At 41.1% G+C, this 26,302-nt stretch overlaps 2 long non-coding RNA genes across 2 annotated transcripts in view; both read right to left on the bottom strand.

The window, feature by feature from the left end:
- LOC142100812 (uncharacterized) overlaps positions 1 to 25,338 on the bottom strand; it is a 68,061-nt gene extending 42,723 nt beyond the window's left edge. The window contains exons 1-2 of the long non-coding RNA XR_012678919.1: positions 25,317 to 25,338; positions 25,182 to 25,200 (exon numbers count right to left, since the gene is read on the bottom strand). This is a non-coding gene — a long non-coding RNA (uncharacterized LOC142100812). The remainder of the gene's footprint in view (positions 1 to 25,181; positions 25,201 to 25,316) is intronic.
- On the bottom strand, positions 1,706 to 9,074 carry LOC142101584 (uncharacterized). The gene is made up of 3 exons (XR_012679055.1): positions 8,993 to 9,074; positions 8,262 to 8,298; positions 1,706 to 1,836 (listed from the first exon to the last, which is right to left on the bottom strand). It is a non-coding gene; the product is annotated as an uncharacterized LOC142101584 (long non-coding RNA).
- Positions 25,339 to 26,302: the final 964 nt, after the last annotated feature.

The raw sequence follows: 26,302 nt of genomic DNA, 5'->3' as shown, positions 1-26,302 counted from the left end.
GGGGGTACATTTTGAAAATTCCAACCAGCCCCGGCGTTAAATCAATAGGACCCACAATTAATACTTAGGCCTTCCTCCAGCCCCAACATTAAAGTAATAGTATTCCCATTTAATAAACCTGTTTTCCTCCCTCCAGACAGCCCATGCAATAAATTAATCGCTTTTACGTATAATAAATATACCTATTTCCTGCAACCGTCACTACCATTATATAATTCATATTCACATTTAATAAATAGACCTCTTGCTCCTCAAACTCAGCCCCACATTCAATTAATAGCCCCCAAACCACCCCATCTTAAATTAATAGTCCCGACTATAAAATTAAATTGCCCCACCTTCACCCTACAAACAAAATTGCACCCATTATTTAGCCACCACCTACCACACACACATTACATTGCCACAAGTCCACTGTGCCATCACACACACATTACTGTGCCCCTTAATCACCATGCTGTGCCTCCTTATGATCACACTGCGCCCACCATGCTGCTTTTGCTCCCTCCTTCTCCTGGCCCCCCTTCATCACCCTGTGCCATACTGCTTTGGCCCCCCTTCACACTCTGCCATGCTGCTTTGGCCCTCCCTTCTCCTGGCCCCCCTTCATTACCCTGTGCCATGCTGCTTTTTCTTCCCCCTTCATCACCCTGTGCCATGCTGCTTTTGTTCCCCCCTTCTCCTGGCCCCTCTACATCACCCTGTGACATGCTGCTTGGACCCCCCTTCACACTCTGCCATGCTGACCTGGCCCCCCTTCACACTCTGCCATGCTGACCTGACCCCCTTCACACTCTGCCATGCTGACCTGGCCCCCCATTCACACTCTGCCATGCTGACCTGGCCCCCCATTCACACTCTGCCATGCTGACCTGGCCCCCATTCACACTCTGCCATGCTGACCTGGCCCCCCTTCACACTCTGCCATGCTGACCTGGCCCCCCTTCACACTCTGCCATGCTGACCTGGCCCCCCTTTTACTCTCTGCCATGCTGACCTGGCTTCCCTTCACACTCTGCCATGCTGACCTGGCTTCCCTTCACACTCTGCCATGCTGACCTGGCTTCCCTTCACACTCTGCCATGCTGACCTGGCCTCCCTTCACACTCTGCCATGCTGACCTGGCCCCCCTTCACACTCTGCCATGCTGACCTGGCCCCCCTTCACACTCTGCCATGCTGACCTGGCCCCCCTTTTACTCTCTGCCATGCTGCCTTTGCCCCTTATCCCTCTTTCATCCTTGTCACAATTTCCCTCTTTCATGTCCCTCATTATTCTCTGCTCATTGATCTGTAAAAAAATAAAAATAAATGACAGGCTGGCTTGGGAGCGTACTTACTTACCTGTGCAAAGCTCCGGCGTCCTTTCTTCATGCTGCTCTGGGTGGCCGCGGCTGGATTAAAGGAACCTGAACTCTTCCTCACCTGTTGAAAATAAAAAAATACACTACCACGCAGGTGCAGAGAGCCGCGTCTGGGCTCTCTGCACCGCGCAGTAGTGTGGTTACACAAAGTCTGGCGTATCCTTCTGTATTTAATTATCGCAATATGATAAAAGATAATTATCTGCTTTCAGCAAATACCTAAGAATAATTGATCGATTTATCATATATTGGCTATTCATAGTTTTGCAGTGTATCACATTCTTTTCTTTAGGATTTTATAATGTCCTTTCTTTAAAAAAAAAAAAAAAAGACAAATTATACTTTGGCATTTTAAATTTCCTCTTTACTGAGAGTGGTACAAAGGTAAGTAAAATGTCACACTGTCCATCATTATAATCTTGCTTTCAATTATATCCTTCAGCCATTTTTCTCTGAATCTTGTCTTGTCAGGTCTATAAGAGAAAATAAAACACAGATCAGAAACTGCAATTGGTACACATGCTCCCTCTCTGTGTAACCTAACTCCAATAAGAAAATAACAGAATGTTGTGCTTTTTCAGCCAGAACATGGAAACTTGAAGAAAAGGGGAGATTTGGGATGGGTTAATGAGTTATTAAAAATGACTATACTAGGGGGTATATTTCAATAAAGAAGGTTATATACCACCACACTAAGTATTCTTTTTTTATTGTTTCCTAATTATTATTTATACATTACTTATCCAGACTGATATTTATATCACTTATTATAATGGTGTCATATAGCTGGATTGGTGCACCTCTACATGTAAAATATGAAGTTTAGAAACACGTATATTGAAGAAGAACATGCTTAACAAGGGCACTCAGTAATAATATAATTCATTAAAATATACCTTTTATTGATTTCATTTAAAATATAGTATTCCCATCATAACCTAAATGTCGTAGGCAGCGAAATAATAAAAGAAGAAAAGAAGAAAACAAGTAATGAAAATAAAGATTAAAATAAAGATCTTAATGAAATGGCATTTGGTGCCAAGCCTCGCTATGTTATGTTATTATTGTATATTAAAATTAAATATCATTCATTATTGATACTCATGTAATATAAATCCAAAATTAACCAGAATATCAGTAAATAAATTCAGATTGCTGGATGACAAGGTTAATATTAATGCTGTTAATCATTGATGGAACTTATTTCTCCATTCTTATCATAATCAATAATACTTATGACCTACTAGTATACCTATTATGAGGAATCAGTTGATGGAACTTATATTAAATTTTTTTATGTAACAAGTTCTCCTTAAAGGATAATGTTGGTTAATATCGTTTATTCAGTATGAGTTGTTACTTAGCAATCAAGACATTTAGGGGAGTATTCAATTGTTAGCGTTAACGGGAAAAAACGAGCGCTCAAAAAATCTTAGCGTTAATACGGTAATTACTCGCAAAATTTCAGCTCGCAGCCCCCTGAGCAGCGAGCTGAAATTCCGCGAGTAAACTACCGTATTAACGCTTTTCGAGCGCAATATTACCGTATAAACGGTAATATTTTTTGAGCGCTCGTTTTTTCCCGTTAACGCTAACAATTGAATACCCCCCTAAGTCTAGAGAGAACTAAGTTTCTCTTTACCACTTGTATAGTGCTGATTATCACTGGATAAATATCAGACCTAATTAACTCTCTGGTTTTAGGTGATATAAGTTTCTATTATAGTTGTCTCTTTATTCATAAGGTTTTCAGTTCAGAGTGTCTCTATACAATAGGAATGATGTTCCTCTAGTAATAGGATTATAATTTATTTCTCCATTCTTATCATCATGGTAATATTAGTCAGTCATTTAAGACTTATATCAGATTGATTGATACAATAACTGATTATCCTCAAAAAATTGTGTAGGTTTAGTGTTATTGATTAGATATAGACTGTTACTATTTATACAGCAATCTCAAAGTTATTGTAGCCTAGGGAAATTGAATTCCTGTGTCACTAATCCGATGCTAGATTTAATTATGTACACGCCATAGCTTAATCAACATTCTAGCATCAGGTGAACAGATTCTTTTTTCTTATTATCCCTTGGCCAATAGGATTTACAATTCAATACGTCTCTATAGATCCGATTATCATTATAGCTTAAGGAGGGTTAGATATCCTTTGTTATCACTTGTCCGGTGCTAGCAATTGGCATGTAAATATCATGGCTAGTAAACGCTCAGACGTCGGGTAATCTAAATCCCGCTGCCCCCTGCTAATATGATTTTCATATAATATGTCCCTATAGAGCAGTATCAGTGTCCCTCTGCATCACTATAGAGCGGTATCATGCCTCTCTGGTAATTGGATTATATTGTATCACAACAAATTATAAGGATAGCATGAGATCTTATTCTAACATAGCGAGGCGAACGCCGACGTGCGTTTCGCTGATAGTGGTGCCGCAGGGAATTTCTTGGATATCGGCTTTGCCAGGTCTCTTGGAATCCATCACATGAAAATCAACTCGGCAATCACTGTCTGCGGTCTGGATGGAGGTCCTCTACCCGGAAGCAGGATTTCCTCCACGACCCCGTCATTACAACTTACAGTGTGGTCTCTTCATTCCGAAACCCTGTCTCTCTATCTCATTAATTGCCCTTCTGTTCCCCTAATCCTGGGTCATCCCTGGCTCCACTTCCATAACCCAGTTATCGATTGACATCTAGGAGAAAATGTTCGCTGGAGTACCCATTGCTTTCAAAATTGTCTGACCTTGTCTCTCCGGTTTCTGGAGCCTCTATCGGAACAACTTCCTCCTGCTTACTGTGAATTCCAAGATGTGTTTTCCAAGAAAGTGGCCGATTTACTGCCTCCACACCGTGACCTTGATTGCGCCATTGATCTAGTACCAGGACCCAAATTGCCCAAAAGGAAGGTTATACTCCCTTTCTGGCCCTAAGACTAAGGCAATGCAGGATTACGTGGAGGAAAATTTATTGAAAGGGTTTATTAGACCTTCAAAATCTCCAGTGGGAGCAGAGTGTTTCTTCGTGTCAAAAAAATATGGTAGTCTCCGCCCGTGCATTGATTTCTGCGACTTGAACAAGATCACCATTAAAAATACATACCCGCTTCCACTCATATCAGTCCTGTTCGACCAGCTGAGGGATGCTACCATTTATTAGAGATGGGCGGTACTCTCCCGCCCGTTCGGATTTGAAATCGAGGCAAAACGTCATTGTGAAGTATTCGTTTTTCAGAGCGAGATTTGAAAAGCATAAATACCAGCCTCCACAGCAATCCATCGCCATTTGACAGAGGGAAAAAGCAGGGTTAGGTCCCACTGGCTATATCAGCGCAGGGACAGTGCAGTAATTGGACACATTATTGTTTGTATTCAATACCATTGTAATCTTAATACCAGTTGTTACAGCAGTAAGAGGAGAAGAGAGGAGGTTTTTTTTTGTTCAGTTTCTGCCACTCCAAGTGCTGTTGGGGTGTCCTCCATTCTTTTGAATACACTTTTCTGCCTGTCAAAAAAGTCCTATTTGGCAGCAGTGTAAAAAAAAATATATTTAGCACTCCCAATTGCTTTTGGGGTGTCCCCCATTCTTTTGAATACATTTTTCTGCCTGTCAAAAAAGTCCTATTTGGCAGCAGTATCTAAAACAATTTGTAGCACTACAAGTGCTTTGGGCTCAGAATGGACTCAAAGCAGTCCACATATGAGCAGAATCAGCAACCAGGTTCTGTCAACAGTCCTGATGGTAGTGTTCCTAGTACGTCATCCGGGAAAGGCGATGTCAAAGTACACCGTCTTTTTAAATCAGGAAAAAAAACTCACACCAAAAAAAATAATATACCGTGTTGAAGCGAAAAAAAAGTGTAACTGAGGAAAAGTTAAGTGCCGATAAAAAAAAAATGGCCAACATGCCATTCTACACACACAGTGGCAAAAAGAGAATGAGGCCTTCGCCTTTCTCTATTAGTGGCAGATCCAAAAATGTTACCGAGCCTACAAGTGGTGCACAACTACTGTTACGCGTCAAAGCCAAGCTGCAAGATAATAGTAAGGCATTAGAGGATAATGTTTGCTCTGAATCAGAAATGACAAGAATCCCTGTGGAGAGTCCATCCAACAGTGGGATGTCTAATCGTGAGCATTCTGATAATGTACCCATAAAGAAGGGCCCTTTCAGCAGTTCTGCTGATTTGTGCCTGAACAGCCCGAGTGTAGCCGGTGATACACAAATTGAGGATGCCACTTTGGAAATAGAAGAGGATGAGGGGGAGATTTGTGGAGGTGTCGAGGGCGCTAATGAGGATGTTGATGGGGATGAGGTTGTTTGTGTCAGTCCTGCACCAGTGGCAGCAGTTCTGGCACGTGACAAGAAAAAGGCCATTGTCATACCAGTCCATCCTCACTTGGTGATACACCAAGTGAGGATGACACTTTGTCTTTAGAAGAGGATGTGGGGGAGATTTGGGTATCCGACGATGAGGATGCGGTTGATTGTGTTAGTCCTGCAGCAGTGTGGCTCCAGTGGCAGGTGGGGTTCTGGCACCAATATGCACTTTCCAAACACAAGCAGGGATGACGCAGGGGACAGAGCACAACAGTTTAACATCTGGGCTGGTTTGAAAGATTTTTTTTAAAAATGTGTGACCTCCAACCAATCCTACTATTAACATGCAAAGGATGGTGGAGGGCCTATCAGGGATTAAACTGTATTTTTACTAATTTGCACTCATAAGGTTTGGGTGTAATATACACCCAAAGACGAGTGCCCAATTTCTAAGAGTCATTGATGAAGAGGAAGACAAGCAGGCTTGTCTATAGAATTTGCAAGACCAAGTAATTTGAATTCCAAAAGTGGTGCACAACTACTGTTACGTGTGAAAGCCGAGCTGCAAGAAAACACTAAGTCCAATCCCTGTGGAGAGTCCATCCAACAGTGGGATGTCTAATCATGAGCATTCTGATAATGTACCCATAAAGAAGGGCCCTTTCAGCAGTTCTGCTGATTTGTGCCTGAACAGCCCGAGTTTAGCCGGTGATACACAAATTGAGGATGCCACTTTGGAATTAAAAGAGGATGAGGGGGAGATTTGTGTAGGCGACGAGGGCGCTAATGATGATGTGGATGATTAGGATGCAGACGGATACCAAACTGCCTTTGTCCATTTCTTTTAATATTCTAATTCTACAGTCTATGCAAGCTGCTTCTTTTCTATTTTATTACAAGTGGATGGGGGGGGGGGGTCTGATGCAGACAGATACCGAACTGCCTTTGTCCATTTCTTTTAATATTCTAATTCTACAGTCTATGCAGGCTGCTTCTTTTCTATTTTAATACAAGTGGATGGGGAGGGGGGTCTGGTGCAGACAGATACCAAACTGCCTATGTCCATTTCTTTTAATATTCTAATTCTACAGTCTATGCAGGCTGCTTTTTTCTATTCAACTACAAGTGGAGGTCGGGGGGGGGGGGTCATAGACAGCCCCCAAACTACCTTGGTCCATTTATTTTTTATATTGTTCAGTCTATCCAGGCTGCTTTTCTTCTATTCAACTACAAGAGGAGGGCGGGGGGTTTCATAGACAGCCACCAAACTACCTTGGTCCATTTATTTTTTATATTGTTCAGTCTACCCAGGCTGCTTTTTTTCTATTCAACTACAATTGGAGGGCGGGGGGGCTATAGAGACAGAAACCAAACTGCCTTGGTCCATTTCTTTAGATATTTAACTATAAGTGTAGAGTGTAATATACACCCAAACACTATGGCTGCATTGCCAATATGCATAGATGGAGAGGAAGACAATCTGGTTTGTGTGTAGAATTAATGAAGGCCTACCTACCAGGAATTAAACTGGTTTTTTTTTGATAATTTATTAGCTTTACAATTACATTACTTATCCAAGAAACAGGTGGAGCACTAAATTTGGTTATTTTACGCCCAAAAACATTGTTTTTCCAACAAAATAGCAAAACAAAACCAAAACCAAAACACGCAATGGCGGTTTTGCAAAACCAAACGGTAATCCAGATCCAAAACCAAAACCAAAACATGGGGGTCAGTGAGCATCTCTACTATTTATACCAAGATTGACCTTTGGGGCGCTTACAACCTCATACGCATCAGAGAAGGCGATGAGTGGAAAACGGGGTTCAACACTCAATCTGGCCATTATGAGTATTTGGACATGCCTGTGTAATGCGCCTGCTGTCTTTCAAGATCTTATTAATGAGATTCTACATGATTTCCTTGGACAATGCATGGTAGCTTATCTGGATGACATTCCCTACCACATTGGGATATGTAATAGTCCCTGTAAGGACTATCTATGAGCAATAAAACCTATTCTTCCTACAAATTCCTGCATAACGCCTATTATCTTCTGTAATACTGTGACCTACAGATAAGAGCTGACTCTCTAATCCTGCTATCCTACAGTCCTGATCCAAAGGAAGCGGTCAGGAGGAAACAGCCACAGTCACCAACAAGAAGATGCTGCAATAGCTCTACACAACCCCAGATATGAGTGGTTACAGGTGATGGTGATGGAACCTGGTGGTGGCAGCGATTAATCTACTGTAACTAGTGTGCTGTTGGTGGGTGTCTGGTGGCTGAGTTACACCAGTAGGAGCAAACAGTAACTGCAGCTTACTAATGGTAAAAGGGAACCACAAGAGGAACTTCCTCATCCTGCTGCTCCTTAACATTCATTGCTTCCACCTTTTTCTCATCTATCTCCACATCCACCACTGAAAAGCATTTATTATTACTGTACATGAAAGCATACATTATTTTTGTTTCTCTGAAAGTCTCAAAACAATAGAAAAAAGATGATCCTAAATTGATTGGTTGTAGGGCAGAAAGGAACATTTCCTAGTAATTACTTACTTCACAGCGGATAGGCCGCGACAGTCGTCTTAGGTATCTGTAAACAAAACACATATGTTGATACATGAAGGACGATTTTGTTTTGCACCATTTAGAAACTTTTCTATAGACTGCACAGTTATCACTCTGCAGAAAAGGCACTTTTCTGTGTAAATGTACTGCATAGCAGCCAATTCATGACTCCCCTGCACACTGTCCCCCTTCAAAACACATACTCTGTCCACCTTTCTGCACGCTGTAGCCCTCAAAATACACTCTGCCCCCCTTTCTGCATAAACACACGCTTTATCCCCCCTTTCTGCATAAACACACACTCTGTCCCCCCTTTCTGCATAAACACACACTCTGTCCCCCCTTCCTGCATAAACACACAATCTGTCCCCTCATTCTGCATAAACACACACTCTGTCCCCCTTAAAATACTCTGTCCTCCCTTTCTGCATAAACACATACTCTGTCCCCCCTTTCTGCATAAACACACACTCTGTCCCCCCATTCTGCATAAACACACACTCTGTCCCCCCATTCTGCATAAACACACACTCTGTCCCCCCTTTCTGCATAAACACACACTCTGTCCCCCCATTCTGCATAAACACACACTCTGTCCGCCCTTTCTGCATAAACACACACTCTGTCCCCCCATTCTGCATAAACACACACTCTGTCCGCCCTTTCTGCATAAACACATACTCTGTCTCCCTTTTCTGCATAAACAGACATTTACTTACCTGTCCTCTCTTCCTCCAGCAGTCAGCTCTTTGTTCTGCAGCTAATCACTGACACAGTCGGCACGTGATGATGACATCACGCCCAACTGCCAGTGAGGAGGGAGGGGAGGGGAGGAGACGGGAGAGAGGGACAGTGTGTAGGAGAGGGGAGGGGTGCTCTGTGTGCAGGGGGAATCAATAGTAAAAACGAAAAAAAAAAAAGTCAAAAAAGATCTTACATGCTGCCGGCTTTACGCCCCCCCAGGTCCCAGCGCCCCCTGATCAGCCTATTGATTAATCAGGCCATGGTGGACAGTGTGCAAGCCCTAACAAGAGATTACTGTATATGGCTATCCACGACCCCTTAACACCCTCAGACATAACCAACTATCTAGCAGCTCTGAAACTTCCAGCTCGTAGTCCAGTCCAAGCCCACATGTTATTTGGACCTATTACAAGTCAAGAACTACTATTGGTAAAGACAACAGTACCCCATCGGGTATCAGCCATGGGCTTCATAGGTTCACCTTGAAATACTACATTTTATTACAGAAACAGCTACTTCCACTAATGGCCAAGCATTCAATAATAACCTGCAGACCTCAATGAGTACCAGACATTAGCAAAAGTACACAAACAATATACTAATTACACATTTATTAAACACCATAGACCTTATACTATTTAAGTGGGGACAAAAACCGCCCCCATGAAGATGGAGAGGAATATCAAAGTAGCTTTCACCATGTGCTCACATGTAGGGTAACACACATACATTTTCTAATGTATGGGGCCTCTAGCTCAAGTATACATACCAAATTATTTTGGGGGGGTGTTAACTACCTGATTTACTGAACAAATGTAAGAATAAACAATATACTTTGCCTTATAAATGAAACGTTTTGCTCGTTCTCATGTTTTCTATACTGTATTTTTCAAGGCATAGTAAACGTTGCATTGTTAACTTGCAGTGATAACAATGCTGCCTATGGATGTGTTTAAAGAAGACTTCACAACTGAAAAGCCTTTATTATTATTATTACACATGAAAGCATATAATAGTTTGATGGATGCTAAGGCAGAAAAGACTATCCTGGTAAGAGTTACTTACTCCAGCACTCTTAGCAAGAGAGTAAAAATTCTGTTGGTCCGGAATATTGGTCGTCTGCAAGCAAACAAAACACATATGTTGATACATGAAGGCAGGGTTTTGCTTTTACACCAATTTGTAAGGTTCTTATGGAACTGCAGTATTCTCACTCAGAAGAAAAGGCGCTTCTGTGTGTAAGTGTATTGTGTATGTGTTTGAATGTTAATAGTTGATGAAGTAGGAATAGTGGCCACATAGGCGCTTTGTAGAATATACTCTTCCCACGATGTATAATGTACAGCACATGAAAGAGGAACTTTATATTCTGATTATCAGGGACAATTATTATTTTGTGCAACTTTTTGTGCAATTTTGCTATGTGCTTGCTAGGAATTAATTATCTGATTACATAATTTCATAATTAATATGTCAGACAGGATAGTTGGTTTTAATGCAATTTAATCAGCTGCAGTGAGCTTTACTCTCTAAATGATTGGCTGGTAATTATTATTATTTCTTATCTACAGAATAATGTGTGGACATGTTAAACAGCTCTTTACCGAGAATGTTTCCTCACTCACACTAGTCTCTCCCAAGTGGAGCTTATAGAGTAAACTTTCTACCACATAAACACACCATTTTGTCCAAAGCTAATTAACCTACCAGTATATTTTGGACTGAGGGAGGAAAGAGAAGCACACAAAGGACTCCCACGGAAACATGAGGAGAACATACAAACTCCACACATATAGTGCTCTGATTAGAATTAAACTCCTGTCCCCAGTTCAGTGAGACACCTGTGCTAAGCATTGTGCTGACCTCTATTGTATTGAAGTGGTTATTAGATTGCAAATATTGCAGCACTTTCAGTTTACTAGTAGTGCCTTCTGATTTAGGGAGCGCTCACCAAGGCCTGATTTTCAGAATTTTGGGACTGTCCCGATAAAATCAGAACAATTGGGGGGAGGGGGTAAGATCTTGTCAAAAATTGTTTGTGGATAGATCAAACAGGTAACTCCAGCCATGAGAGCATCATATCATTTATAAGAAAGCTCCAAAGATCTATGTTTTGTTGCATAGTTGACGCTGACTTTGAAAACAGTGGAAGAGATATAGTGGGTGCAGGGGTGTGAGCGCTACAGGGGTCAGAGGCGCGGCAATGACAAGTCGCTCCCCCCTCTGAGGTGCCAGCACCCCATCCACAAGACCTCTGTGTGTGTATGTATTTGTGGTAGGAAATTAGATAGATAGATTGTAAGCTCCACTGGGGCGGGACTGATCTGAATGATTAAATCATCTCTGTAAAACACTGCATAATATCTAAGCACTATATAAAGATAATGGTAAATAAATAATATAATTAATTCATGTAGTGTGTTGTAAGTTTTCTAGACATGAAATGTTAAATTTTTAAGATGCAATAATGTAATTACCCGGCCTCTTGGCTGTCCTCTGAAAAACAAAATGTTTAGAATAAGTTAATAGCCACGTATAAACCAAAACTGATTTATTAATGTTAGTGTAACAGCAGCATACCACATTAGTACATAACCACATGCCTATTACTTCAATGCTGATATCATTCTGAAAGTTAAAGCAAAATGGGTAAGTAGAGAACAAACATAAATATTTAAACACATGAAATACATTTCACTATTTTCATGTGTTTTGCTGATAAATAACTTACAGAGGTTACACGTTCTTCCACATCGCTACAAACAGAAAGTACAGAATGTTAGACCGTACAGAAGTCACATCACATATATGGTAACTTATAGTTGTTAGTGCTGTTTAGCTGCATTGGGTTTGTAACAACTGCAGCACTGTAATCAATGGGAAAGGAGAGATGGGCATTGTTACACCATGTGTAGTAATGGTCATTCCAATCAATCTAATTATTTACCCAGTCAAACAGAAATGATCTAGTTCATTAACAAGGTGGACTGAAAGTAACAATTAATGTATATGCAAACTGTGGCAAAGAGGCTTATTTGCCACACCTCTCCTATAGGGAAACAGATGAAAACCCGGCTAGTCTCCAGGACAGGGTTAAATTCCCTCTGGGTACTTGTTTAGCACACACACACACAGGTGTACCACATTGGTGTATTAATTGGTTTGTTGTGTTGTTACTCGTTTGTAGTGCTAGTATGGAAGATAAAAACACTGTTTGAATTTCTGGGCAGGCCCACCAATGCCAGCTAGTGGCCGGATAGTACTGAGGGAACTACTGTTTAGCCAGACGTAGGGTTGTGGGAGAATTGTGATGCTTTACTGGAAATGTCTGTTGTAACCACCGCTGAAACTGTTCAAGCCATCCTGACAACTGCCAATAAGCAGTGAAATGGCTCAGCCAAGTTGTGTAATATGTCCATTTGTGTTTATGCGTAGTACTATTTCATGCAAAATATACTACGTATACGGACAATTCACATCATTCAGGCCCCACCCTGCTATGCAAGGACGTGAGACGTCACAGAACTGTGGGCCAGACAACGTGAATTGCAGCATCAAGAAGAAATAGGGTAATGCGATATTGTATTTCCTACTAACACAGTTATTCTACTTCTCTATGCTTTTTCTACGCTAATGTCGGTCATAAGTATAGACACTTGTGTGCCTGACATCTGGTGCTAATATTACTAGGAGTTGGTTGCATCTTGAGATGAACATATGTACATAAACAGTGTATGCAGATAGTAGTGTGCACCTAGCCAATATGACACTGGACATAATGATAACACATGATAAAATTGTATGAGTTCAATTCCTGACCATGGCCTTATCTGTGAGGATTTTGTATGTTCTCCCCCTGTTTGCGTGGGTTTCCTCCAGGTGCTCCGGTTTCCTTCCACACTCCAAAAAATACTGGTAGGTTAATTGGGTGCTAACAAATTGACCCTAGTCTGTCTGTCTGTGTGTGTGTATGTGTGTGTGTGTGTGTGTCTGTCTGTGTGTGGGTGTTAGGGAATTTAGACTGTAAGGCCCAATAGGGCAGGGACTGATGTGAGCGAGTTCTCTGTACAGCGCTGCAGAATTAGTGGCGCTAAATAAATAAATGGTAATAATAATAATAATAATAAACTAATTTGCACCCTTTGATTTGTAACATGGTTTGTCCAAGAGAAGTGGGTCTGAGAACGTGAATTGCAGCATCAAGAAGAAATAGAGTAATGCGATATTGTATTTCCTACTAACACAGTCATTCTACTTCTCTACGCTTTTTCTACGCTAATGTCGGTCATAAGTATAGACACTTGTGTGCCTGACATCTGGTGCTAATGTTACTAGGAGTTGGTCGTATCTTGAGATGAACATATGTACATAAACAGTGTATGCAAATAGAAATGTGCACCTAGCCAATATGACACTGAACAAAATGATAACACATAATAACATGGTATTATCATTTAAATGCCCATCTTAAATACATACTTATTTATACTGTATACGGCATTAGAACTGAACCCTGAATATAAACTCAGGGTGTACAACAATCATTGGTCAATAGTATAAACCAGCGACTCTCTCAGGGATAAATCGACAAAAATTTAGAATTTTGGCAGCTATCGTATTGTACTCTGTATTCTTATACATTAAGGGCCTGATTCCTTAGGGAAAGTAAAGCAAAAAAAGGAGTAACCTTGCACCTTGGCAAAAACATGTTGCATTGGAGGGGAGGTAAATTTAAAATGTGGGGACAGATTTATAGTTGGGGTAGGGCATGTCCTGGATAAACTTTAAATTCCAGTATAAAAATAAAGCTATCAAGTATTTGTGTGCTACATGAAAAAACAGCCAGTATTTAACTTATTTGCAAAATAATAAACTAATTTGCACCCCTTGCTTTGTAACATGGTTTGTCCAGGAGAAACTGTACTTGTGACAGGATGGACCTCCTATGCCTCCCTATCCGTGTTTACTGGGCACTGGCTGGGCTTGCCTTGGCACCGTCTCCTATCTGTGTCCCAATTGCACCCCTCTATTCACAGTAGGTGGGGCATGCTACTTCCACCACTAGGCTCCTTCACCGGCGCCTAGAGTCGCTTCCTGCTGGGTAGCTTTTGCTGCTACTGTACCCCCTTGCTGGGCACCTGGGCTGGTACCCCTGACCTCTTCCTTTAGATCAGGGTTCAGGGTGGATGGTTCCCCCTGGCCTATCCCACTGGCCATTGCTGCTAGGTAGCGGGCAGAGTGTTGGTACTGAGATAAGGATTTTTCCAAAGGCGCCAAAATGATTGTGTATAGACACTAATTGGTTTAAATTATAGTATATTTAAACAACAATTCCAAATCAGTGCACTGATAACACAACAACCAATAGTGTCATAAATGATTACAGTAAACATATTATGCTAATAGCATGTATGTACATAGATCGTAAAGTTACAGTTCATGGTGAATTGAATCATTTGTAAACAAAGTCCATTGATTCAGTATACAATGATAATCCACGAATAATGTCTGAAGTTCTCGAGGCAGATGATATTCCAGTATTGACAGTGTTGCCTTTGGCTATATATAGGACCAAGATCCTCTAGTGTACAGTATCTCTGGTTCCAGAGCTTAATGCCAATATTAAGAGGGTTTTCCAATAGCACAGTGAAGGCTTCTGTATACTCAAACCGAGTTATCACTTTAAAGCGCACTTGAGACTTCTATACAGTGTTCATAATTTGAAAGGGGAAAGGATCGCTTACCCGATCATGTGATCTTATCCACAGTGCTGATCCGTAGTATCCCCGCAGGGCTCTCCGGCTGTATAGTTCTGGATGCTGTTGTAGAGACACGGCCGCGTCGTCTATCCCACGCTTGCACACTCTGCGGTTAGGAGTTCCAAGGTATAAATGTTCTCTGTATTTGCAGAGGAAGCGGGCAGATAGTAGCGTGTATCGTGCAGTAGTGTCTGTTCCTACGCGTTTCGCCGGTCTGGCTTCGTCAGGGACAGAGTGTTGGTACTGGAATGCTGGGTCCAGTGGCGGATCTACCATTGGTGCAGCAGGTGCGGTGCACTGGGCCCATGGAGAAAATAGGGCCCACTGCACGGGGAACTAGTAAGCTGTGGGCCCCCATTCCCTCCTCCCCGCTTCCCTGCAGCAGGGCCCACAGCTCACTAGTCCCGCTTCTAGCTGGGTCCCAACTTCAGAACAGCCGGATAACGGATTAGATTGTTCTAATCTGTAGCTCACAGGAATTACAGTAATTTTTCCTACCTGATCCAGCCACAGTACTCCTTTTTAGTCTTACTTTCTTTTATTAATAATGCCCTGCATTGTGATCATACTGGGCAGGGGAAATACTGCAGAGCACACATACTACATAGTTCCTCATGTTGTCTCTGTGTAGGACATTCGGTCAATGGCTAGACATTCATTTGTTAGAATATTCAATTGTAGACAGTATTATTAGGTCGATAAATTGAATGATGATAGCATTATAAAATGTCATCCAAAATAAAAGATACAAACAATAGAGTACACCATTATTTTGTCAGAAAAAAATCAACTAGTGTAAGAATATGCTAATGTTAATGTGGTTTTCCCATATATGAAATGTCCAAGTAGTAAAATATAATAACATAATTACTGTTTTTCAGGTCTTATCTCTGAAAAACAAAATGAATAATTTAGAATATATTTACTGAAAACATTTGAATAAAATCAATGTGATTTAGTAATGTTACTGACATAAATGTTTATTCTGGTATTCTAAAACGTGTAACATTGATCTTATATTATACACTTTTTACTGTGTTGTGTTATGTGTTAAATGTCATTTTTTTGCTGATGAGCTTACATAAATATCTATTTCCACTATTGTGGAGTGCCTCTCTTTATACCTCAGGAGAACCCCCATGACATTAGGTATTATACTATATTTTATGCCTATTTTTCATTTTTAGATTATCAGCAGCGCAACCCTTATTTTGTGTTTTTTTGTGTATATGATTACTATTGGTGGCTGGTAGCAATCCACCATGGGTTTACAGCAGCTGAGGAGTCTAACTATTATTGGTGTCTCCTTTCTACCTTTTCCCTTCACATCTAAATTTATCATTAGGAGTCATCACCGGGTGGTCTCTAGTGTGCGCCATTAACCCCTAGTGGGTTCCTTGTTTTGACATAAACTAGTGTAACACACCCTAACAGAACGTACCTTTAAAAAATATGGTGCTCACATATAAAAGTAAGAAAAAATGAGTAACTACAGAATGAACATAAATACTTAAACATGTAAACTACCTTTCACCATTCCCGTATGTTATATGTTAAATAACTTACATGAGGCACTTTATCTTTTTTTTCCTGCACACTACAAATAAAAAATGCAGAATGTTATCACATACAGAAAGTCACAGCACATATATGGATGACCTTATGGGGTTTTGCCCTATGTGGATGCATTGAGTGTTCGGGGTAAGGGGGGTTTATTATAATTGCAGTACTCCAATCGGTAAGGATGTGCATCGCAATAAAGTAGGATGTTCTTTGCATAAGTAATCAGTTTAAAAATGACCAAACACATTAAACAGGAAACATATGTCGGGAGAAGTGGCCAAGCAGTATGGGAAAAGGGGTTCTGGTACTCGGATAGTTATAGGTATAAATGTCTGAGATGTTGTGGGTTTATGAGGAACATGTGGGCATTGGAAGGTAAAAATTAAGTTGGCTAATAATTAGGTTACTCACGGACAAGATACATATCAATACAAGATGGGAAAAGGATGGAGATGGTAAATAGCAAATTTCTTTTCGGTTTTGTCACGAGCCGCGGCGGTACGCCCCATCCTGGTGGGATCTAGCAGCTGGGAACGTGCTCTAGTTCTATGCTCTGTTATTATTCTTTGGGATTATCCTTTTGGCATAGATGTAGGAGGGTGTAGGGACATCCTCCAACTCCAAGGGCGGCTCCCATATGATTTAAACTGGTTCATTTATATTTTTATACATGCTTCCTGATTATGTTATTACCTATGCTAGGTCTAGCTAGTAATTAATTAACTGCCTTCTGAGGCTGATTGTCAGCCCTGTCCTCCTCTGTCCTGATTGGCTCTTAATACTATTTAAGGCAGTGAGGTCTGAGCCTCACTGCCGGTTATAGCGTTCTGTTCCAGTACTGCTGCCAGCTCCTGTTTCTGTCTTTGGTGTTGAAACCTGTGATTGATTACCCGTGTATGACTTTTGCCTGTTCCTGGATTCTGAACCTATGCTTCTGACCCTGATCTATTGCCTGTACCCGGATTCTGAACCTCTGCTAGTGACCCTGACCTATCGCCTGTCCCTGGATCCTGAACCTGTGCCTGTGACCTTGACCCTTCTGCCTGTACCTGACATTCTCTCTTGTGCTCTGTCCAATCCGCTTATCTCTGGCCTGCCGCTACTCCGTGTGCTACCTCCTGTACCTGTGCGCTACCGTGTTAGCATAAACTCATACTACTCTGAGCATAAGACCTGGGGGCATCCGAGTACTTGTGAGCATGACCAGTCTCTACGGGAAAGGCGGCTGCTAAAGGTGAAGACCTCTTCTACCTGTTCTATGAGTTTATGCCACACCGGTGGCCATAACAGGTATTAACCAGTATCACTTTATTACAACTAAACCATATAATACAGATATTATCATTAACCAATAAAGCAATTGCCAGCAATATAGTAGAGAAAAACAAACCATTACTACTGTTAAACATTTAATAGACCTCTGTGTAGGGTGGAACATCAATGAGATGTCTACATCTGGGGATTCACCACTAATTGCCACTGATGTGTTGGCACAAGAAAGAGATCTTGTGTTAAATATGTTAATCATGCCTCACATAGTATACTGCAGACTGTACAGTAGGCCCACCAAAATGCCCCTCCTGAGATGGTATAGATTGATAATTAATATTTGCAGCAATTGTCTTACACCCATGGTCCTCACTTTTGCCCATACTTGACTTCTCTCGCGAAAGGTCCAGGTGGTTCCAGATTTTAAGGCAGTCAGTGGACTCTCTAAGAGCACACTCCCTCCCGGGTGCTGTGCAGAGGCGGGGCTTTTGACACTATTAGCATGATTATGCACCACCCCTGATGAGAAATTGCTGCAAATAGCGGCATTGAATGACAGGGGACAGGGCCATGGTAACAAGATTGTGTCACCACGCCATCTCCCCAATTGTCACCTGACATCCCAGAGGGGAGACTGGAAAGTTGGCAACTATGCTTTTGTTTGAGCATCACTTTAGGAAATGGAACATCCAATAACCCTGTATCTTAATCATCCTGTAAGGATGAATAATATGTCATAATGCCAAGAAAACTATTCATGGTACATATGTGTCTGCAGATTTTCTCTCATACTTAGTAATGTCGACTCTGTTAGACAAAAGAAAAAAGTTTTAAAAAAAATCTTCAAACATGTAAAAAAATGTTAAAGAAGCTTTCCAACTTCTAATTACTTTAAGTTGCTTGCATAATTTTCAACATTTACTATATACATTGTTTATTTTTCTGCCTTTAGTCTGTACCCTTGAGCCATATCTGACACTGAACATAATGATAACACATAATAACATGGTATTATCATTTAAATGCCCACCTTAAATACATACTTATTTATACTGTATACAGCATTAGAACTGTACCCTGAATATAAACTCAGGGTGTACAACAATCATTGGTCAATAGTATAAACCAGCGACTCTCTCAGGGATAAATCGACAAAATCTAGAATTTTGGCAGCTATACTATTGTACTCTGTATTCTTATACATTAAGGGCCTGATTCCTTAGGGAAAGTAAAGCAAAAAAGGAGTAACCTTGCACCTTGGCAAAAACATGTTGCATTGGAGGGAAGGTAAATTTAAAATGTGGGGACAGATTTATAGTTGGAGTAGGGCATGTCCTGGATAAACTTTAAATTCCAGTATAAAAATAAAGCTATCAAGTATTTGTGTGCTACATGAAAAAACAGCCAGTATTTAACTTATTTGCAAAATAATAAACTAATTTGCACCCCTTGCTTTGTAACATGGTTTGTCCAGGAGAAACTGTACTTGTGACAGGATGGACCTCCTATGCCTCCCTATCCGTGTTTACTGGGCACTGGCTGGGCTTGCCTTGGCACCGTCTCCTATCTGTGTCCCAATTGCACCCCTCTATTCACAGTAGGTGGGGCATGCTACTTCCACCACTAGGCTCCTTCACCGGCGCCTAGAGTCGCTTCCTGCTGGGTAGCTTTTGCTGCTACTGTACCCCCTTGCTGGGCACCTGGGCTGGTACCCCTGACCTCTTCCTTTAGATCAGGGTTCAGGGTGGATGGTTCCCCCTGGCCTATCCCACTGGCCATTGCTGCTAGGTAGTGGGCAGAGTGTTGGTACTGAGATAAGGATTTTTCCAAAGGCGCCAAAATGATTGTGTATAGACACTAATTGGTTTAAATTATAGTATATTTAAACAACAATTCCAAATCAGTGCACTGATAACACAACAACCAATAGTGTCATAAATGATTACAGTAAACATATTATGCTAATAGCATGTATGTACATAGATCGTAAAGTTACAGTTCATGGTGAATTGAATCATTTGTAAACAAAGTCCATTGATTCAGTATACAATGATAATCCACGAATAATGTCTGAAGTTCTCGAGGCAGATGATATTCCAGTATTGACAGTGTTGCCTTTGGCTATATATAGGACCAAGATCCTCTAGTGTACAGTATCTCTGGTTCCAGAGCTTAATGCCAATATTAAGAGGGTTTTCCAATAGCACAGTGAAGGCTTCTGTATACTCAAACCGAGTTATCACTTTAAAGCGCACTTGAGACTTCTATACAGTGTTCATAATTTGAAAGGGGAAAGGATCGCTTACCCGATCATGTGATCTTATCCACAGTGCTGATCCGTAGTATCCCCGCAGGGCTCTCCGGCTGTATAGTTCTGGATGCTGTTGTAGAGACACGGCCGCGTCGTCTATCCCACGCTTGCACACTCTGCGGTTAGGAGTTCCAAGGTATAAATGTTCTCCGTATTTGCAGAGGAAGCGGGCAGATAGTAGCGTGTATCGTGCAGTAGTGTCTGTTCCTACGCGTTTCGCCGGTCTGGCTTCGTCAGGGACAGAGTGTTGGTACTGGAATGCTGGGTCCAGTGGCGGATCTACCATTGGTGCAGCAGGTGCGGTGCACTGGGCCCATGGAGAAAATAGGGCCCACTGCACGGGGAACTAGTAAGCTGTGGGCCCCCATTCCCTCCTCCCCGCTTCCCTGCAGCAGGGCCCACAGCTCACTAGTCCCGCTTCTAGCTGGGTCCCAACTTCAGAACAGCCGGATAACGGATTAGATTGTTCTAATCTGTAGCTCACAGGAATTACAGTAATTTTTCCTACCTGATCCAGCCACAGTTCTCCTTTTTTGTCTTACTTTCTTTTATTAATAATGCCCTGCATTGTGATCATACTGGGCAGGGGAAATACTGCAGAGCACACATACTACATAGTTCCTCATGTTGTCTCTGTGTAGGACATTCGGTCAATGGCTAGACATTCATTTGTTAGAATATTCAATTGTAGACAGTATTATTAGGTCGATAAATTGAATGATGATAGCATTATAAAATGTCATCCAAAATAAAAGATACAAACAATAGAGTACACCATTATTTTGTCAGAAAAAAATCAACTAGTGTAAGAATATGCTAATGTTAATGTGGTTTTCCCATATATGAAATGTCCAAGTAGTAAAATATAATAACATAATTACTGTTTTTCAGGTCTTATCTCTGAAAAACAAAATGAATAATTTAGAATATATTTACTGAAAACATTTGAATAAAATCAATGTGATTTAGTAATGTTACTGACATAAATGTTTATTCTGGTATTCTAAAACGTGTAACATTGATCTTATATTATACACTTTTTACTGTGTTGTGTTATGTGTTAAATGTCATTTTTTTGCTGATGAGCTTACATAAATATCTATTTCCACTATTGTGGAGTGCCTCTCTTTATACCTCAGGAGAACCCCCATGACATTAGGTATTATACTATATTTTATGCCTATTTTTCATTTTTAGATTATCAGCAGCGCAACCCTTATTTTGTGTTTTTTTGTGTATATGATTACTATTGGTGGCTGGTAGCAATCCACCATGGGTTTACAGCAGCTGAGGAGTCTAACTATTATTGGTGTCTCCTTTCTACCTTTTCCCTTCACATCTAAATTTATCATTAGGAGTCATCACCGGGTGGTCTCTAGTGTGCGCCATTAACCCCTAGTGGGTTCCTTGTTTTGACATAAACTAGTGTAACACACCCTAACAGAACGTACCTTTAAAAAATATGGTGCTCACATATAAAAGTAAGAAAAAATGAGTAACTACAGAATGAACATAAATACTTAAACATGTAAACTACCTTTCACCATTCCCGTATGTTATATGTTAAATAACTTACATGAGGCACTTTATCTTTTTTTTCCTGCACACTACAAATAAAAAATGCAGAATGTTATCACATACAGAAAGTCACAGCACATATATGGATGACCTTATGGGGTTTTGCCCTATGTGGATGCATTGAGTGTTCGGGGTAAGGGGGGTTTATTATAATTGCAGTACTCCAATCGGTAAGGATGTGCATCGCAATAGAGTAGGATGTTCTTTGCATAAGTAATCAGTTTAAAAATGACCAAACACATTAAACAGGAAACATATGTCGGGAGAAGTGGCCAAGCAGTATGGGAAAAGGGGTTCTGGTACTCGGATAGTTATAGGTATAAATGTCTGAGATGTTGTGGGTTTATGAGGAACATGTGGGCATTGGAAGGTAAAAATTAAGTTGGCTAATAATTAGGTTACTCACGGACAAGATACATATCAATACAAGATGGGAAAAGGATGGAGATGGTAAATAGCAAATTTCTTTTCGGTTTTGTCACGAGCCGCGGCGGTACGCCCCATCCTGGTGGGATCTAGCTGCTGGGAACGTGCTCTAGTTCTATGCTCTGTTATTATTCTTTGGGATTATCCTTTTGGCATAGATGTAGGAGGGTGTAGGGACATCCTCCAACTCCAAGGGCGGCTCCCATATGATTTAAACTGGTTCATTTATATTTTTATACATGCTTCCTGATTATGTTATTACCTATGCTAGGTCTAGCTAGTAATTAATTAACTGCCTTCTGAGGCTGATTGTCAGCCCTGTCCTCCTCTGTCCTGATTGGCTCTTAATACTATTTAAGGCAGTGAGGTCTGAGCCTCACTGCCGGTTATAGCGTTCTGTTCCAGTACTGCTGCCAGCTCCTGTTTCTGTCTTTGGTGTTGAAACCTGTGATTGATTACCCGTGTATGACTTTTGCCTGTTCCTGGATTCTGAACCTATGCTTCTGACCCTGATCTATTGCCTGTACCCGGATTCTGAACCTCTGCTAGTGACCCTGACCTATCGCCTGTCCCTGGATCCTGAACCTGTGCCTGTGACCTTGACCCTTCTGCCTGTACCTGACATTCTCTCTTGTGCTCTGTCCAATCCGCTTATCTCTGGCCTGCCGCTACTCCGTGTGCTACCTCCTGTACCTGTGCGCTACCGTGTTAGCATAAACTCATACTACTCTGAGCATAAGACCTGGGGGCATCCGAGTACTTGTGAGCATGACCAGTCTCTACGGGAAAGGCGGCTGCTAAAGGTGAAGACCTCTTCTACCTGTTCTATGAGTTTATGCCACACCGGTGGCCATAACAGGTATTAACCAGTATCACTTTATTACAACTAAACCATATAATACAGATATTATCATTAACCAATAAAGCAATTGCCAGCAATATAGTAGAGAAAAACAAACCATTACTACTGTTAAACATTTAATAGACCTCTGTGTAGGGTGGAACATCAATGAGATGTCTACATCTGGGGATTCACCACTAATTGCCACTGATGTGTTGGCACAAGAAAGAGATCTTGTGTTAAATATGTTAATCATGCCTCACATAGTATACTGCAGACTGTACAGTAGGCCCACCAAAATGCCCCTCCTGAGATGGTATAGATTGATAATTAATATTTGCAGCAATTGTCTTACACCCATGGTCCTCACTTTTGCCCATACTTGACTTCTCTCGCGAAAGGTCCAGGTGGTTCCAGATTTTAAGGCAGTCAGTGGACTCTCTAAGAGCACACTCCCTCCCGGGTGCTGTGCAGAGGCGGGGCTTTTGACACTATTAGCATGATTATGCACCACCCCTGATGAGAAATTGCTGCAAATAGCGGCATTGAATGACAGGGGACAGGGCCATGGTAACAAGATTGTGTCACCACGCCATCTCCCCAATTGTCACCTGACATCCCAGAGGGGAGACTGGAAAGTTGGCAACTATGCTTTTGTTTGAGCATCACTTTAGGAAATGGAACATCCAATAACCCTGTATCTTAATCATCCTGTAAGGATGAATAATATGTCATAATGCCAAGAAAACTATTCATGGTACATATGTGTCTGCAGATTTTCTCTCATACTTAGTAATGTCGACTCTGTTAGACAAAAGAAAAAAGTTTTAAAAAAAATCTTCAAACATGTAAAAAAATGTTAAAGAAGCTTTCCAACTTCTAATTACTTTAAGTTGCTTGCATAATTTTCAACATTTACTATATACATTGTTTATTTTTCTGCCTTTAGTCTGTACCCTTGAGCCATATCTGACACTGAACATAATAATAACACATAATAACATGGTATTATCATTTAAATGCCCACCTTAAATACATACTTATTTATACTGTATACAGCATTAGAACTGTACCCTGAATATAAACTCAGGGTGTACAACAATCATTGGTCAATAGTATAAACCAGCGACTCTCTCAGGGATAAATCGACAAAATCTAGAATTTTGGCAGCTATACTATTGTACTCTGTATTCTTATACATTAAGGGCCTGATTCCTTAGGGAAAGTAAAGCAAAAAAGGAGTAACCTTGCACCTTGGCAAAAACATGTTGCATTGGAGGGGAGGTAAATTTAAAATGTGGGGACAGATTTATAGTTGGAGTAGGGCATGTCCTGGATAAACTTTAAATTTTGGTATAAAAATAAAGCTATCAAGTATTTGTGTGCTATATGAAAAAACAGCCAGTATTTAACTTATATGCAAAATAATAAACTAATTTGCACCCCTTGCTTTGTAACATGGTTTGTCCAGGAGAAACTGTACTTGTGACTGGATGGACCTCCTATGCCTCCCTATCCGTGTTTACTGGGGACTGGCTGGGCTTGCCTTGGCACCATCTCCTATCTGTGTCCCAATTATTCGCAGTAGGTGGGGCATGCTGCTTCCACCACTAGGCTCCTACACCGGCGCCTAAAGTTGCTTCCTTCTGGGTAGCTTTTGCTGCTACTGTACCCCCTCGCTGGGCACCTAGGCTGGTACCAGTTACCTCTTCCTTTAGATCAGGGTGGATGGTTCCCCCTGGCCTATCACACTGGCCATTGCTGCTAGGTAGCGGGCAGTGCATTGGTACTGGAATGCTGGGCCCAGTGGCGGATCTACCATTGGTGCAACAGGTGTGGTGCACCGGGCCCATGGAGATAATAGGGCCCGCTGCATGGTGAACTAGTAAGCTGTGGGCCCCCATTCCCTCCTCCCCGCTTCCCTGCAGCAGCACCCACAGCTCACTAGTCCCGCCTCTAGCTGGGTCCCAACTTCAGAACAGCCGGTAACGGATTAGATTGGTCTAATCTGTAGCTCACAGGAATTACTGTAAGTATTCCTACCTGATCCAGCCACAGTACTCCTTTTTTGTCTTACTTTCTTTTATTAATAATGCCCTGCATTGTGATCATACTGGGCAGGGGAAATACTGCAGAGCACACATACTACATAGTTCCTCATGTTGTCTCTGTGTAGGACATTCGGTCAATGGCTAGACATTCATTTGTTTGAATATTCAATTGTAGACAGTATTATTAGGTCGATAAATTGAATGATGATAGCATTATAAAATGTCATCCAAAATAAAAGATACAAACAATAGAGTACACCATTATTTTGTCAGAAAAAAAATCAACTAGTGTAAGAATATGCTAATGTTAATGTGGTTTTCCCATATATGAAATGTCCAAGTAGTAAAATATAATAACATAATTACCGGTTTTCAGGTCTTATCTCTGAAAAACAAAATTAATAATTTAGAATATATTTACTGAAAACATTTGTATAAAATCATTGTGATTTAGTAATGTTACTGACATAAACTAGTGTAACACACCCTAACACAACGTACCATTAACAAATATGGTGCTCACCTATAAAAGTAAGAAACATTAGTAAGTACAGAATGAACATAAATACTTAAACATGTAAACTACCTTTCACCATTCCCGTATGTTATATGTTAAATAACTTACATGAGGCACTTTATCTATTTTTTCCTGCACACTGCAAATAAAAAATGCAGAATGTTATCACATACAGAAAGTCACAGCACATATATGGATGACCTTATGCGGTTTTGCCCTATGTGGATGCATTGAGTGTTCGGGGTAAGGGGGGTTTATTATAATTGCAGTACTCCAATCAGTAAAGCTGGGTACACACTACACTGTTTTCTTCCAATAATCGGCTCAAACAGCCGACATACGACCGCTCGTTCAAAAGTCGGGTCAGTGTGTGCAGTGACATGATGGTCGAAAGTCTGCCCAAATGGACGATTGTCGCCTCATTTGGTTGGTCGTACCGTTTAATATTTTCGTTCCAATCTCGTTTCCGTTGTGTAGTGTGTATAAACTTCCGACCGATTCACAACAGTGAGTACGAAATTACAGTCATTGCTTACGACAACATATCTGTAAAAAGTCGCTAATGGGACAGCTGCTCTTCCCTTTATCGCCTAAAACGAGGCTAGTGTGTATGCAGTCCACGGACCGAGCGATCGGACCATCGGTCGCATGTAAACTCGCTCAGCATAAAAAGTTGGTCGAAATTTCTGTAGTGTGTACCCAGCTTAAGGATGTGCATCGCAATAGAGTAGGATGTTATTTGCATAAGTAATCAGTTTAAAAATGGCCAAGCACATCAAACAGGAAACATATGTCGGGAGAAGTGGCCAACCAGTATGGGAAAAGGGGTTCTGGTACTCGGATAGTTATAGGTATAAATGTCTGAGATGTTGTGGGTTTATGAGGAACATGTGGGCAATGGAAGGTAAAAATTAAGTTGGCGAATAATTAGGTTACTCATGGACAAGTTACATATCAATACAAGATGGGA

The sequence above is a fragment of the Mixophyes fleayi genome, chromosome 9 (assembly GCF_038048845.1).
Source record: "Mixophyes fleayi isolate aMixFle1 chromosome 9, aMixFle1.hap1, whole genome shotgun sequence".
Taxonomy (NCBI): domain Eukaryota; kingdom Metazoa; phylum Chordata; class Amphibia; order Anura; family Limnodynastidae; genus Mixophyes; species Mixophyes fleayi.
The sequence above is the reverse complement of the archived record's forward strand: the minus strand, read 5'-3'. Positions and strand labels throughout refer to the sequence as shown.